This window comes from Chenopodium album, chromosome 9 (genome assembly GCF_948465745.1).
Source record: "Chenopodium album chromosome 9, dcCheAlbu1.1, whole genome shotgun sequence".
Taxonomy (NCBI): domain Eukaryota; kingdom Viridiplantae; phylum Streptophyta; class Magnoliopsida; order Caryophyllales; family Amaranthaceae; genus Chenopodium; species Chenopodium album.
In genome coordinates this window covers 52,110,444-52,127,633 of record NC_137842.1, presented here as the reverse complement: position 1 = coordinate 52,127,633, position 17,190 = coordinate 52,110,444, and the positions used below count along the sequence as shown (strand labels likewise).

The 17,190-nt window shown below is 33.4% G+C and overlaps 1 long non-coding RNA gene across 3 annotated transcripts; it reads left to right on the top strand.

Annotated features, from left to right (window-relative positions):
- The first annotated feature begins 260 nt into the window (after nucleotides 1–260).
- LOC145559854 (uncharacterized) lies at nucleotides 261–12,773 on the top strand. Of its 3 annotated transcripts, none has more exons than XR_014093005.1 (3): nucleotides 261–387; nucleotides 11,333–11,403; nucleotides 12,111–12,773. It is a non-coding gene; the product is annotated as an uncharacterized LOC145559854 (long non-coding RNA). The 3 variants fall into 3 exon arrangements; XR_014093004.1 differs by lacking the exon at nucleotides 261–387 and adding an exon at nucleotides 10,802–10,829; XR_014093003.1 differs by lacking the exon at nucleotides 261–387 and adding an exon at nucleotides 11,032–11,230.
- Nucleotides 12,774–17,190: the final 4,417 nt, after the last annotated feature.

The window sequence follows — 17,190 nt, the reverse complement described above, 5'->3', positions numbered from 1 at the left end:
TTAACATGCAAATCGATAAAAAATAATTATTAAGTGGAGACTGAGTCCCACTAACAGAATTTGTTAACGGCAGGATAACGGCAAAGTTATAGTATAGAAAGTAAATGTATTTTGATGTTACAATGTAAATTTCTAAAAAATGGAGGACACATCGTAGAAAACGGAAAATGAGAGGGTTATAACGTAGAAAAATCCAATTCTAATTAACCAAATATCACTCCCCAATTTTACCGATAATATTCTCTCAACTCCCTTTAGCCCAAAACTTCACAAAAAATTGCTAAGTCCTGTCCAAAAATCAAGAGCTCCCTTCAATCCAAATTGCGATGGGTTTCTTTTCAGGCCGCGTATTTATTCGTTCCGTCGGGTTTACTGGTGAATAAATTTGTGAGTATACCTCTCTAATTAGCTGTTTAATTGCGTTTTTGAGGTTTATTTATTATAAATTTGTGAATTTGCATGCGTAATTAGCAGTTTAATTGCTTTTCTCAGGTTTATCAATCTTGAATTTGTGAGTTTACATGTGTAATTAGCTTTTTTTTATTGGGTGATTCTCTGTTTTTCAGTGTAATTTAGAGAGTAATATTTAAATTTCTGAAAATTTTGGATTGGAAAATTGGTATAAATTTCAGAAATTGAGTTTGTGAGCTTGCATGCCCACAAATATACTCCTTAAATTAAATGAATTTCAAAAGATATCCATTAGATGAGTCATAAACTAAAAGAGGCATGTTTTAGGACAGATTTATTGCAATATTTTTGATAAAGTTCAGCTAAATATTTTGATCAAACACCCAAACAGTGTAATTACCAATATGTACCTGAACGAATTACATTGATTGGAAAATTGGTATATTTTTCAGTTTCAGAAATTGAGCTTGTGAGCTTGCATGCCCACAAATGTACTCCTTAAACTTAATGAATTTTAATGAGGTCCATTAGATGAGTCGATGTTGGGGATAATACTAGATTAAAGGGTTACAAAGATGATCGAAAATGAACAACAATAGGTGAGATTAATTTGCAATAAAAGAGAAATTAAAGGGAAATCTTAAAATAAAATAGTAAAAGGTTATTTCCTGGTAAGGCGTACAACTATATTGATTTATCACCTCTTTTTTTAGTTTTTAAACATTCTATAAAAGCTATAATAAATTTTCATTTAAAAATATATAAGAATGAATAACTATACAATATAATATATTTAATTCTCTAAATCAATCTGTTATTTTATTAAAAAAAGTAGGTGCCGCACTCTGCTTATTTTATAATTCACATATATAATATATATCTCCTATATTTATGATCCTTATACCTATTATACTTTCGCTGCCTCTAATAAATTTGGCATCAGATTCGGAATAATCATATCATGGCATCCAATACATCAACACCAATTTTCTATTGTCAAAAAAAAAAAAAAAAAAAACACCAATTTTCTCTTATTTCCAACCAACTCTTCCTATTTTTGAAAATTCGATAATGTCATTCTTTAAAATTGACACCACAATTTGATAATGTTGCGAAATCTGATTGGTTGTATTTAGTATTTTTATTTTCATTTTGAATTATTTTTAATGTCCATAATGTATTAAAATTTTATTAGATAATTTGTGGGCCAACAAGCCAAAAGCCAACAAATAAAACTACTCAAAGAAGCTTTTTCATTTTGGCTTAAAAGCCAGCTTTTTCGCTGACTAAAAAGCTAATTACTAAACTTAGTTGTTTCACTTATTTGACCACATAAAAAAGCCAAAAGCTAACCAAAAGGCCATCAAAAAGCCATTTACCAAACATGTCATGACTATTGGAGTAGTCAAATGCAAACATTCTTTATATCTTTGTGGAAGGAGGTTATGAAAACCTTCTAGAAAATCATAATGAAGGATAACAAAAACTACACAAGGAAAAAAAGAAAAAAAAAATGCACTTGCATTACGATATATTCAGGCAGCCTTGAATAAAACTATATTTCCTCGCTTGTATGGATTGAAAAACCAAAGAAGCTTGGGATACTTCAAAACAAGGATTTCAAGGAAATGAAAAAGTTGTTGCTGTTAGATTACAAAATCTATAAAGAGATTTTGATAACCCGAAAGTGTAAAAGACAAGACAGAAAATATCCAAGTTTATTTTTCACGAGTCATAGAGATAGTTAATCAATTAAGAAGTCTCGGTGATACATTAGAAGAAAAAAGAGTAGTTTGAAAAGTATTAAGTATGACTGGAAAATATAATTTTGCCACATAATAGAAGAGTCTAAGGACTTGTCAACTCTCACAATGCATGAGTTAATGGGATCTTTGGAATCACATGAACAAAAATTGAAAAAAAATGAAAATACCAATCAACTTGTACATCAAGCATTTCAATCTCAACTCTCAACTTAACATTTCAAAAAAAAAAAAAAAAAGCACCAAGGAGAGTTAGAGAAAAGAGAGGAAAACCAAAGAGGACACCAATATGGTAGAGGTCGTGGTACCAAAAATTTTAGCCATAGCCAAGGACAAAGTATAGGAAGAGGTCGCGGACAATATTCAAAATTTTCAACAAAAATAATTCATGTCGTATTTGTGGTATGTCTATCCATTAATCATCTAAATGTTATTTTAGATGTAAGAGATGTCATAATTCGAATCATTCTCAAAAGGATTGTTGGCATCAAAATAGAAATAATACAAATGAAGCAAACTTCATTGTAAATGCCGAAGGTGAACAATTATTCCTTACGTGCATGGATGCATAAAATAAATCTAACAATGTATGGATTTTAGATAGAGGTTGTAACAACCACATGACTGGAAATAAGGACATGGGTGTAGCTCATCAAGTCACCTTAGGTGGTGGAAAAAGGCAAACGTCAAAAGAAGAGGAGTCATTTCTGTTAATAGCAAATCAAATGACACAAAATACATACATGATGTTCTTTATGTGCCTAATTTGACATATAATCTCCTAAGTGTTGAAAATTGTTCAATGAGGATATTCAGCAAATTTCGACAATGGGGAATGCATTGTTACGGACAAAAAATCTATTACTATATTGACAAAAGTACAAATGACTGATAATAAAGTTTTGGAAATTTTGATAATGACCACAATCTATTGTTGCCAAAATTGAAAATACCACCTCAAAGTTTTTTTTTTGTTTTTTTTTGTGAATTTTACCACTTCGTTTTTTCCAAAAGTTTTGAAAATCCCACCACTTTGTGAGATAACGTCATTGTGGGACCCACAATTTCGTTTTCCTTCTCTTTCCCTCATTCTTCCCTCGATTTCCTCTTCTTCTACTCCCCTCTTTCAATTTCATTTCTGAAATTTGATGTCATTTACAAAATTTTTGCAAATTAGGTTTTTTTACGATCTAACCTAAAACGAAGTGAATTGATTAGATTAATTAGGGTTTGAGTAATTAATTTGGGGGTTTTGTTAAATTGGACAAATTAGGGTTTATGAAGTTAAAATTGAATGAATAAGTGGACAATTAAACAAGTAATTACCACGAATAAACCCCTAATTTGTCGAATTTAGCAAAACCCCCAAATTGATAACCCTAATTTGTCGAATTTAGCAAAACCCCCAAATTGATCACCCAAACCCTAATTAAACTACTCAATTCAGTTCATTGTAGGTTAGATTGTAGAAATTATAAACTAATTTGCGAAATTTGTGTAATTGAAAACAAATTTGAGAGATGAAATTGAAATAAGGGAGTAGAAGAATAGGGGAAATCGTGGGAAAGAGAGGGAAAACGAAATTATGGATCCCACAATAACGTCATCTCACAAAGTGGTGGGATTTTCAAAACTTTTGGAAAAAACTAGGTAGTAAAATTAAAAGAAAAAAACTTAGAGGTGGTATTTTCAATTTTGGCAATAGACGGTGGTAATTATCAAATTTTCTTAAGGTTTTCCCACATATGCCACAAAATGAGCTGGCATTGCAAGCAAATGTTATGGATGAATCTTATCTATGGCACTTACGATATGGACACTTGAACCAAAAAGGATTACAACTATTGAAGCAAAAAGTCATGGTTGTGGGATTACCACACATTGATAGAAATATTCAAGTTTGTGAAGGATGTATATATGGAAAAATGCATTGTCTTCCATCCCCAAAAACTTCATGGAGAGCCAAAGCTCCTCTTGAATTAGTACATGCATATATATTTGGACCCACAAGAAATCCTTCTTTACAAAATAAGAGGTATTTTCTATAATTTGTCGATGATTATACTCGTATGATGTGGATATATTTTATCGGTCAAAAGTCAAATGCTTTCAATATTTTTCTCCATTTTAAAGCATTAGTTGAAAGACAAAGTGGATAAATGATAAAGACATTAATAACTGATTTAGGGGGTGAATTTATATATAAACCTTTTATGGAGCATTGTAGAAATGAAGGAATAAAAAGACAATTACCTCGGCAGAATGGTGTAGCAGAAAGAAAGAACCGCACAATTGTAAATTTGGCAAGAACCATGAAGGGAAAAAGGCTCTTTCTAAAGCATTGAGGGCTGAAGTTGTAAATACAGCTATTTACATACTCAACCGTTCTCCAACCAAAGTGGTTCGTAACAAGACTCCTTTTGAAGCTTGGAATGGTAGAAAACCGGTTACTAATCACTTAAAAGTTTTTGGATGTATTGCATATGCATTGAATAAGGATCAAGGTAAAGACAAGTTTGATCCCAGAAGGAGAAAGTATCTTTTCGTGGGATACAGTGATGAATTAAAAGGCTATCATCTCTTAGACCCACAAGCTAAAAAGTTAATAGTCTTTAGAGACGTTATATGTGAAGAATCGACAAAAATGAAAATAGAATGATGAAATCATTCATTTTCCTATGCAAGAAGAAGCAGTAAATTCTCTTGGCCCATCTCCAACAACAATAAATGATGCAGTGAATAGTCCGCAATGATCTCCTAATGTTTTGCCAAATACACAAACAAAAGAAACCTCATCTTTGGTATTGAATCAACTAGGAAGAATTCGAAAGAGGCCTTCTTATTTGGATGATATGAGTGCTATTTATCTAAAGCAAATGACATGGAAACATTCACTTTATTTGCAAGTGAGCCTTCTAGCTACAAAGAAGCATCTGATGATGTTTGGATAAAAGTAGTGGATGAAGAAATTGCTATGATTGAGAAAAACAAGACATGAGAGCTTGATGATTACCCTGAAGTTAAAGAAATTATTGGTCTAAAATGGGTTTATAAACAAAACCAGACCAAGACGAAAATATTCAGAATCGCAAAGCAAGACTTGTTGTCAAAGGATATGCTAAAACCTGAGTTGATTTCTTTGCTCCAGTAGCTCGTATTGAACCATTAGGACAGTGTTAGCCATAGCTACACCAAAAGAATTATCTGTATCTTGATGAGAAATTCGCATTTCTGAATGGTCTGTTAGAAGAAGAAGTGTATGTGGAGCAACCACAAGAAGAAAAAGTTTATTGATTACATAAAGGACTCTATGGACTTAAACAAGCTCCAAGAGCATGGAATAGTAGAGTTGACAAATATTTTTATGAATAGTGGATTAAAAGAGAGTCCAAGTGAACCATCACTTTACATCAAAGGAAATAATGATGGACGTTTCCTCATTGTTTATCTTTATGTTGTTGATCTTATTTGGAAATAATATGAAACTCATAAATGAGTTCAAAAGAGTCTACGAGGCAAGAGTTTAAAATGACAGACTTAGGAGTTAGGATTCATGAAATACTTTTTTGGAATTCAAGTAATGCAAACCAAGGGAGAAATTTTCTTTAATTAGGAAAAATATACAATGGATCTCTTAAGGTAATTTCATATGGAAAACTGCAAACCTGTGAATACTCATATGGCATTGAATGAAAAAAAAGTCAAAATGGTGCAGCTAATAAGGTTGATGCTAGTGTATATAGAAGCTGTAGGTTCCTTACTATACTTAACTCATATAAGACCTCACACATCTCAAGCAGTGAATATAGTGTCAAGAATTATGAATAATCCTAGCAAACTAAATTTTGCTGCTACAAAAGAATATTATGTTATCTTCAAGGCACCAAGAAAATAGGCATAAGATACAAAACTGTAGAAAATAATAATTTGATTAGATATACAAATAGTGACTGGCAGGTTCTATAGATGATCATAAGAGTACATCATGTCACGGGTCGTCTCCCTTACCATGGTGCTAAGGGGCAAAAAAGCAACAATCGGGGCTAGGGGGCTTGCCATGGTGCTAAGCACTCCCCCCTGTAGAGCTTTATATTGCTACAGCTAGGGGTGCTAATCGAGCGAGTCGATCACGAGCTAAGGTGTGCTCGACTCGTGATCGAAAACCGTGGCTCGTGCTCGACTTGTAATCGTTACTCGTTAAGCTCGCCAACCTACTGCTCGACTCGTGCTCGTTTATATTTTTCGTTGCTCGACTCGTCTCGTGACTTGTTAAGCTTCAATTGCTCAAATCATCTCATAACTCAAAAACTTTACATAAACTCGGCTAAAATGGGCGAGCATAAATAATTTCCACACAAATTATAAAGAACCCAGAAGAATGAGATAAAAGAAATCAATTTCCACACATAATCAATTTGCACAGTAAGCTAGATCTACTAGAAACGTCCAAATTACAAAAGCCTAAATTAATTATAAAATTTGACAAAAAAAGAAAAATAAACGCCCAAATTAATCCTCTAATTTTCAAGAACATTTTAAATTGTTTAACTTTTTGAATATTAATCTAATAAAACTACATGAACAATTACAAATCTACAAGAATAGAGAGTAACAATAAAACGCCCTTGCCATGTTTAATTAAAAGCTTGTTCCTTGTTAAAAGTGTCTTTCAGTTGATCTTGATCCCATCTTCCTTCTTCAATTCATATCCTTTTTTTTTTTTTAGTTTTGAGAATGAAAGAGGAAAAACAAAGCTAAAAATAAAGGAGGGAGGATTGGGGCAGTATAGTAGCGGCGCTAAGAATGGAGTAAGTGTCTAGGGTTCTTTTGTTAAGTGAATGAGTATGTGACTAGTGGAGTGGTGTACTAGTGTTTACTCTTTAGTGTAGTACAGTACTACATACGGAGAATTAGAGAAGTGACTTTTTTTTTTTATTTTTTTAATTTTTTTATTTCTTTTGTCATTATATGATTTTTTTGAATTTTTTTTATTTCTTTCACGTTTTAATTCATATTTTTTTACACTTTTAGTAAATTTTTATACGTAGTATAATATTTTAATATTAAAATATTATCGAGCTGCTCACGAGCTTATTGATTCGAGTTATAGCTTGCTCGACTTGTGCTCATTAAGGTTTCGAGCCGATTCGAGTTCGAGTCGAGTTTTGACCAAGCATTAACCGAGTCGATCTCGAGTTGCTCGCGAGCTTCTCAACTCGATTAGCACCCCTAGCTACAACCTTGTATTTCTAGTGAACACCCACCCTGGCCTTTTGGACGGGATAATAGGCTCCAAATAGGCTCAAATTTGGGGGATATTTTGGGCCAAGTGTGGTGATGGTTTTCCAAGAGGAGGTCCCGAAGTATGAGTTTGGGTAGCGGACAGTCAGAAAAACGTGAGATGCTTCTAGAAGGTTCCGGGCTTCTCTAAAGGCTTTTTTTATGGAGTATTTTAAAGGGGATGTCTCTAGAATATTTAAGGGTCATCTTGTACGTAGTAGAAGTGTCTAGGGTCTTCTATGTACGTACATAAGAGTTAGACGTTCTAGAATGTTCTAGGGAAGTCTTGGACATTCTAGTTAGGCAAGGATATAGTAACCTCCTTGTATGTATGTTCCTTTGGAGGTGGGAATGTTCCACAGAGTAGTATAGTCTAGTAGTCTAGAACCCACCATTTGAGGAGGTTAGGAATACTCTAAAATTCTTAGGGAGTAGCTTGAATGCTTATAAATAGGTCATTCCATTCATTTGTACATTTTAGCCAACATCTTCGAGTGTAAAGTTCTCTCATATAATCAAAGCATTCCTTTGAAATCTCCTGTGAGCATCTTACTTCTCTTACTTAGCCAAACTCGTAGCACACTTAGCCTAGCAAAACAAGGGGAGTCCTGACTAGGAGCCTAGCAGGTGCTGTCGACTAGTGGACCGCGTGCAAGGGGACTTAGGCAAATAAGTCAACACATGACAATTAGCTTACATATTCTGTCTAGGTATTAAAATCATTTCATAGAACTTAAGGAAACAACAAACTGTAGCATTGTCTTCGGCAGTTGCTGAATATATGTTAGCCACTGAAGCAGCATGTGTAGCAGTTTGGTTAAGAAGAATTTTAAGAGATCTGAATATTATTCAAGAAAGTCTAGCAACAATATTTTACAACAAAATGTCTCTCCACGCTGGAAGGAAACACATTAAGATTCGACATCATTTAATACGTAACTTAGTCCGTGAAGGAGAAATAAAGCATAAGTTTATCAATACTGTTGATCAACCAACAGATATGCTTACTAAAGCCTTAACTTGAGAAAAAGTTGAGAAATTGAACATTGCAAATTAAGAGGGGGAATTTGTGAGATTAATTTGCAATAAAAGAGAAATTAAAGGGAAATCTAAAAAAAAAATAGTAAAAGGTTATTTCCTTGTAAGGCGTACAACAATATTGATTTACCATCTCTCTTATTTTAGTTTGTAAACACTCTATGGTAGTTGTAATAATTTTCATTTAAAAATATATAAGAATGAATAATAATACAATATAATATCTTTAACTCTCTAAATCAATCTCTATTATTTTATTAAATAAAGTAGGTACTGCAGCTCTGCTTATTTCATATATATATTTCCTCCGTTACTTTTTAGTTGACACGTTTCTTTAGTCACGTTTGCCCATGCACATATTCCACCGTTAATATCTTTAATTATTGAAAATAAAAAATTATAAAAACTTGATATTTTGAAAATATATATCATGACGAATGTAACAAGACCCCATATGACTATATCTTTTATTACGTATCAATTACAAAACACGGTCAAAGGAAAGTGTGTGAATAATGCTAAAGTCAAAACGTGTCAACTTAAAAAACGGAGGTAGTATATATTTATACATCTCCTATATTTCTGATCCTTATACCTACTTCCGCTGTCTCCAACACAATAACCTTCAAGTCGTGAACATAATCACTTCCCCAAAAGTAATATTTCGACCCTAATCTAGTTTCCGACTATCATGAAAATACTTAGGAGATACAATGCAACAAAGAACAATGGCAATTATGATAGTATAAAAGCAATTAGATGTAAACTAAGTATTATTGATTTTGTGATGATGAATCTTAAAATTGAACACCAATAAAGAGAATGAAAAATAATTTAATTTTGATTTTTCATACATCTCTTTTCATCATATACCAAAGTATATACTACGTATATAAAGAGCAAAAAACAAACCAGCATTATCGTAAAAAATTAACGGCATAGAAGAAGATTGCGGCCGATTGGGGTGGGCTCGCTCGATCTGCAGCGACCGAGTTCAAGCTACCTAGAAATTTTCGGGTTCTGGGCGGCACATGGCCCAACTGGGCAGCTTAGCAGCGTTTTCCTTTCTTGTTCTCGCGCTCAATCGGCTGTCATGGTTTGATCGGGCGAGCTTCCTTTGCTCTATACCGAGGCTATTTGCTCTAATCCTTTGATTATCTTAACTCACAACACCATTACCGCACTTATTAAGCTAATCAAACATGAAATTTATCTTCAATACTCTAAATAATTTTACAAGTCATAAATTAAAAGAGGCATGTTTTAGGACAGATTTAATGCAAGTTTGATAAAGTTAAGCTTAACATTTTGATCAAACAGTGTAATTTCCAATATATATACCTTAACGACTTACATTAACTGCAGATGGACCTTTGTGGAATAGCTGAGTTTTATTTTGTTAAGGAAATATACATCCTAGCCATACTCGTATATTCAAATGGTTCGTTAGCAATCAAACCCATTAGTTTACTGAATTGGAGTATACTACCATAATTGGCAACAAGTTGCTGCTTGCTGCAGTTTAATTAGTTGACGTTGTGATTGCTGCTACTATGATTGAAAGACCTTGGCTATTATTAGGTCTCGGACTCTTGGGTCAATTGAAACATCTAAAAGGATGTTTATAGGTTTAGAGGATGTGTTTCATATTTTAAATATGTAATGTTGTCTATAGTTTAACCAAATGCATTTTGATCCGTTAAATATTTTTTCTGGATCCGCCACTGGTTGTCTAACAAGATCATGACTCATTCTAAGTTTCAAATATTTTTCGTGGGACTTCTGTGAGCAATAATGGCCTATTGGTTGTAATGTCACTAGTTATATACTTTAATTCTATTGAGCTGCTTAGCTGTTCAATCTTCAATGCATTAGGTAATATGCATTTTGAAACCTAGATAATGTAATATCTATGCAGTTTTGACATAGGTAAGTTATGAACCATTGTTCCAAGAGCCTTAGGTCAGTCAAATATTGTCAATCTGATATCACATATTAGGCATATAATTACAATTAACAATTTGTAGGTGGTCCTAGTCCTATGTGAAAGAGATATAAAAGTAATAGTATCCTGAACGAGTATCAAAGCTAATTTGGTGTTCTGAGGTTCACATTGTATGCCTTGTTAGTTTCACTGATGAAGGGGGAGTAATAAACGGAGTGTGGGGTTGTAGATGTGCTATAGGCCGTCAGTAAGGTGAAGTGAGTTGGTGTGCGAGGAGCCGAGGACAAGACATCAGTGGAAGAGCTGGATTGGGATGATGGTTTTTGATGTAACATGGAATGGGAGGAAACTTTGGGTCTGTAGTTAACCTATGAGACAACCTAAGAACTGAGGTAGTGACTGGAGTAGAATATTGGGATTCTAGCATTTAGTACTTGCTAAAGTGCAACTAACATAAGAAAATATTGACTCAATTTATCCTCTTAAATCATTTTGCAAATCAAGATTAACTAGCTAAGGTGGGCTCTACCACTATTCAATGTCAGCACTAGGCTTTGATTTGCTGATTGGGTCCAAACTATGGCCTAGTTGCCATTTTATCCAATTTTCTAACCTTTTTATTCCAACTTCTCACCAAATGATAATAGGGTTTAGTTTTATCAGCTTGCATCCTGAATTTATGCACTAATCAGGACTCAATAGGTTGTACTACCTCTGTTTCTTATTAATTGCAACAGAGGAATTTTTTGTCTCACGAATTATACCCCTTTGCTGCAATTAATTAGAAACATAGGTAGTATAATCGACTTATACTCTTAAGTTGTGAATCTTTATGCTCATTGCTCTTATTTTATTGGAATTTGTTCTCTAATTTTGCTTGATGTTGCTGTCACAGTCATTTATCAATCATACACTCAGCAGAGCTTCAACCAAAATCGACCTCTTCTCACAATAGCTATTTTTCAGGTTTGAATAACTTTTGGTTTTTGTCAAATTATTTATTTGCTTCATATGCATCTGCAAATAAATGATGATGTATTGAATTCTATTTACTTTTTATCAGAATTCTACTACTCAATTCAGCGGAATAATCCCCATCTGCCTCACAAATTTATTTAAATGGTTGATTGACTTGATTCTACCTTTAATCTGGTTGCTTCTTTGTGTTGACATCATCTCTTCTGAATCAATTTGGAGGTGCATGTCCATCTCAATCTCGATTTTTTTGGTTGAATTTGTCGAATTTTGGGATAAAGGACACAATATACTGGCATTTTGAATATTTGAGGATATACATTTTCAATATATTTCATTCCTTTGGATCAGCTCAATATACAATTTGTTTTGGAATCTGATTAATTTGTTAGTTTGTAAGTTTCTTAAGTCTCTAATCATTTTTTTTTAACTTTGTATTTGATCTGGGTTAAATATAAACAGGATTATTCTACAAATTGCTTCTCTTGCTTTCTGTAAAATTGTCTTCAATTTATGCTCAGCTTAGAAACTTTACATTTCAATTCCCCCCCCCCCCTGAGCTAATCAGAGTTTGGTTTTGCAGTGCAAATCTAATTCCTTTTATTTTGAATGAATGAATGATATATTCTTTCCTCCTTAAAAATAAAAATACCACCTAGACAGCTTCCAATTAACAATTAAACTTTGTGTAATTGCAGTTATCAATTCTCCCTCCTCCATTCCTTTGTGTTTCGCTTCAGTTGTCCCCAACAAATCATTGAAAGTAGTACTGAATTGGAGAATTCAAGTAAGTTTAGACATTGTATATATGTCCTGAAGGTTTTACAAGATTACTATTGATTGAAATAATTTGCTCTTCATGTGAATGCTAGTGATGATTTTAGGATCTACTGAAGTTGATAAATATTCTTTGAAGGCGAATACCTCTGCCTTTTGATAGTACGCATTATCTGAAATATAACGTAGCAACGGTTTTAATATCTAGAGGATCTGCATTAGTTCCTTCAAATTCAACTAATGGCAATGTATATTAGACTGGAATTCTGAACACAGCATAATATGTTTACTGATTTTTGGCCGATCTTACATTATTGGTAAAGTTATTGTGCATATAAGATCATTTCATCAGTTTACACATCTGTGTACAGAGCCACTAAAATACAAGGGGACATAAATGAAGTACTTGGGTAATTGCTTTTGTAGTAATTCCATGTTTTCATCATTTTCTGTTTTTTAATCTGTAATGAATATCCTTGGACTGTTTGCAATAGAACTGAGTTCTTTTGAAGAAGTTATGGTTATTGATTAGCTTGATCATTTTTGTTTCTTATACATACTTCACAAGAATTGAAAAGGCTGTACTTGATTGACTATGGCGACACTTGGGCAGTTCTTAAATTGTGAATCCTGCAAAAACAAGGTCTTAGTTGCTTGATTAGCAGATAAGATTTGAAGTATTGAGCAATAGGATTAAAAGGAACTTTATTAAGTTGTTTGATCCGCATAGTAGTGTTGTTTTAAATGTTCATTACAATATAATGAGAATTTTGAGATACCAATCTTTAAGCTATCGTTTTGTGTTCTGATATGAGTAGTGCCTATGATCTTAAAATTTACCTGTGATACGAGCTTAGTAAATTTGGGGTGCCATTTGTATTATAGCCTTACAACTTATAACAAATAGGAATAATTATTACAGATTTTCTGGAGAAGGTCTGTAGGGATGTCTATGACCAGAGTCACGTCGGTTTTTAGGCTGATCAAGCTAGACTTGATAAGAAATACATGAGCCCATGGAGTTTTCAACTCACCAACTCACTGTTCTGGCTTGGCTCTCTTAAGTCTTTTATTGCTCAAGCTTTGGCTCACGAGTATTTTGTTTTGAGCTTGAGATTAGTTAAATCAAAAGGACATGAGCGTGATAAATTTCAAAATAATATGAAATGGGCCTGGCAACCCGAACAAGGAGGAGGAGAGTTTGATCCAAAAACTAATCTTCGGAGCTTCCATACTAAAACCAATTGGCAATAGTAGGAGTTACTCCTCTACCTTATAAAGTGGAACCACCTCTCTTCTTTCTCTAATGTGGGATACTCACAAGTGGGTTACAATGAGTTTCAACACTCCCCCTCACTTTGTGAGTGTCCTTAGAAATTCAGAGCTAATTGGATGAAGCCAAATCAATAAATTCTCTTAGGGGCTGGACATCCTGTCGAGGTAAATCCTAATCATGTCGAGATAAATCCTAATCCTGTCGAGGTAAATCCTAATCTTGTCGAGGTAAATCCTAATACCAAAACCTTGGCTCTGATACCATGTTAAATTTCAAAATAATATGAAATGGGCCTGGGCAAACCGAACAAGGAGGAGGAGAGTTTGATCCAAAAACTAGGCTTCGGAGCTTCCATACTAAAACCAATTGACAATAATAAGAGTTACTCCTCTACTTTATAAAGTGGAACCACCTCTCCTCTTTCTCTAATGTGGGACACTCACAAGTGAGTTACAATAATGTACTCCCTCCGTTTTTTTTAATAATTGTTACACTTTGACCGGCACATAGTTTTATGCAATTTAATTTACTTAAATAAAATAAGAGGTAAGTAAGGTTGTTGGATTATTAAAAAATTGTAAAAGAAAGATAGTGAAATTAATAGTATAATGAATAGTAATGAATGACAGAGGAAGGAAATAATAAAAAAGTACTCCCTCCGTTTTTAAATACTTGATCCATTTCTTCATGCGCGGAGTTTTAGGAGAAATTGGAGAAAATAATAATATATGGAGGTAGTGGGGTAGGTGGAAGAATAAAAAATTATAAAAAGCAAAACTAGTGGAGATGATTGGAGGAGAGAGAATATGAAATTAATAAAATATGATTATGGTGGGTACACTAGGTGAGAGAAATTAGTTAAATGTTGTAAAAGCTTTTCAAATAAGGAAATGGAACAATTATTTTAAAAACGGCCGAAAAAGGAAAGTGGAGCAAGTATTTAAAAAACGGAGGGAGTAGTAGTGAGTTTGGGTGAGGGCCATGAGAGGAGAAAGATATATTAAATTGTATTTTTTTAACAAAAAAAGGAAATGTATCACTTATTAAAACACGGAGGGAGTAAATAAAACTAATCAGTTTGTATATTACTATTTATCATGAGGATATCCAAGATACATGTTATACATAGCACATCCTAAAATGAACTCAACTGAGTTTTCACTAGCCTAAACGAGCCAAACACATAGTTGTTTGAGATAGGTTCATTTAGTTAACAAGCTTGAAATTTTTGTCTGACTTGTTATTTACTCTTGGCGCTCCTAAAGGTTTTCATTAATGTTTGCTAATGAAATGGTCAACTTGAAATTTCAGTAATGTAATGAATATGCATAGAGTAATCTCTATACAAATATACCCTCCATTTTTTTTATACCAGCTTACCTTGTGGACTAGTGGTAAGAGAATGAATCTCTGAAGTCTAGGTCCAGGGTTCAAGCATTGGTACCACCTCTCTTTCTCTCTTCTCTCTAAAAATACCCTCAATTCTTTTTTTACAGAAAAAAATAGAAACATTAATCCTCGAAACCAATGAATACATCAAACACAAAACAATGACATGCATAAACGCCAATGATAAAGGGTAGTATTCAAAAGAGAAATATTAAACCTAAACTTTATTACTCTTGCATTCTTTGTTGCAGTTTAACATAGATTTAGTTATTTGTTCAACTTATTTTTATTTGTTGTAGCTTAAACCTAGTTCACTTTACCTTATTTTTGTTGAACTGAAATTATTTTTACTGAATTGAAATTATTTTTTGCCGAACTGAAATTATTTTTGCTGAACTGAAATTATTTTTACTGGTTTTATGTTATATTTCTTCTTTGGAATTATTGGTTTTTACTGAATTGAAATTATTTTTACTGAACTAAAATTATTTTTACTTAATATTATTTTTTAAGGTGAAGTGAACAGGGCCTTAACATGGATTTTAAATGTTCCTTTAAATTATTATTAATTCATAAATAAGCAATTCTTTGAGATTCATCAGGCTATTACAATGTAATAATTTAGTTTTTCCATAACAAGGAGTTTGAGGAATGCATTTTCTTATAAATATCAATTGGAAATTGTTATAGTAGGTAGAGTTATCTTCAATGGTGGAATTTACTAAGTCCATAATATGATCCATCTGTGCTTGTTATGCTATAATTAGAAATGTATTACTTGTATGTATTTTTGGACAGAAGTTTGATATATTTTTATCCTTTATGTTGAAAATTGGTACATGATTTCAACTATCTAAAAAAATTGCGAAAATTCTTGCTATTTTATCTTTTTGCTACCCATTTCATTTATTATTTACCGCACAAACTAACAATTATATCTTATTTTTTAAGGTGATAGAATATTTAAGAACTTAAGAATATGACCATAACATAAGTATAAATTTCTTGAAATGAGTGTGCCTGATGATGCATATCAAGAAGATAGTGATGAGTGACATTTATGCCACGATTAAGGGCTTATTTTAACGGTTTTTCCCATACTTGTAGCTTGTTTGTACCTTCTTTCTTGTCTTTAGTTCACCTTTCTTTTGTTCGTCTTCTTTTCTAGTTATTACCTCCTATGTCTATTTTCTACCTTTGTCTATTTTCTACCTTGGTTTCTTATCTATAGCGGGCGAGCACTACTATGAGAATGCGCACAAATAGAGACTCTAAGGGATTCAAGGCAGGCGGTTTTGAGCAACCATTGCGCGACCCTAGAGAGGGCGTGTAACTCTATGAGAACCCGCGCAGATGGAGGAAGAAGAGCAGGGCAAGTTAGAATGTTTTGCGCGCCTCCTGCACGACTCTGGAGAGGGCGGCAGGGCGCACATTATATATGTGCGAGTGCGCTTTCCTAGAATTAATTCCTCTGGCCTACGAAGTTGCGGGCGCGCAAGAAATGGAGAGAGCGCGCAAGGTGTCTGCGAGGGCGAGCAGAACGCGTGCGCGGGCGCGCATCACAAGGTTACAGTTTTTCCTTCGCTTTGTTGTGGGTGCGCGAAAGGCTTGCGAGGGCGCACTGTTCTCGACTTCTTCTTTTCCAACACCCATATATATAGTCCGTACTCCCCTTTTTGGATGTAATTAGATTAGCTTAACTTAATTTTTCTGGTTTTATTAGCTTAATCTAGAGAGAGAAACCTTCTTAGTTTACTTTGTAGAGAGAGAAAGTGTAGATTTCTCCATTGTTGAGCTTGGATTTTGAAAAAAAAGCTTAATCAATATCTTTGTAGATATTCAACTTAAATTAATGAGTATTTCCTTACTCTTTCGCTTCACTTTTGCATTTGATTTCACTTGTTCAGTTTGATTCTTCTTGTTTTCTTATTAATCATGTTGATGCTTATTGATTTAATGATTGATATTGCTTTTAACATGATTTGTGAGTAATCTCCTTTACTAGGGGAATGGTGTTGGTATAGTTGAACCTCGAGTATGTTTTGGTGTTGAAATTGACGTGATTGTGATTAAAAGTCTTTAATTTCATGTCTTGCTAGTTGTTTCTTTTGGGTGGCCGCCATTATTGCAATTAGGTGGATTGAACTAAGTTGTGGCGATAGCGTAGCTTAGGAATTTTCATTAAGTGATTTTGCTTGATTATTACCTTAATTTGCATAGTTTATGACGATAGTGTAGACTTTTGATGAATTGAGAAAGCAATTGACCCCGATAGGAGATCGAATTGTGCATTAAAACCATTGGTATGAGGTGCTTAGTTCACTTTCAAATTGATT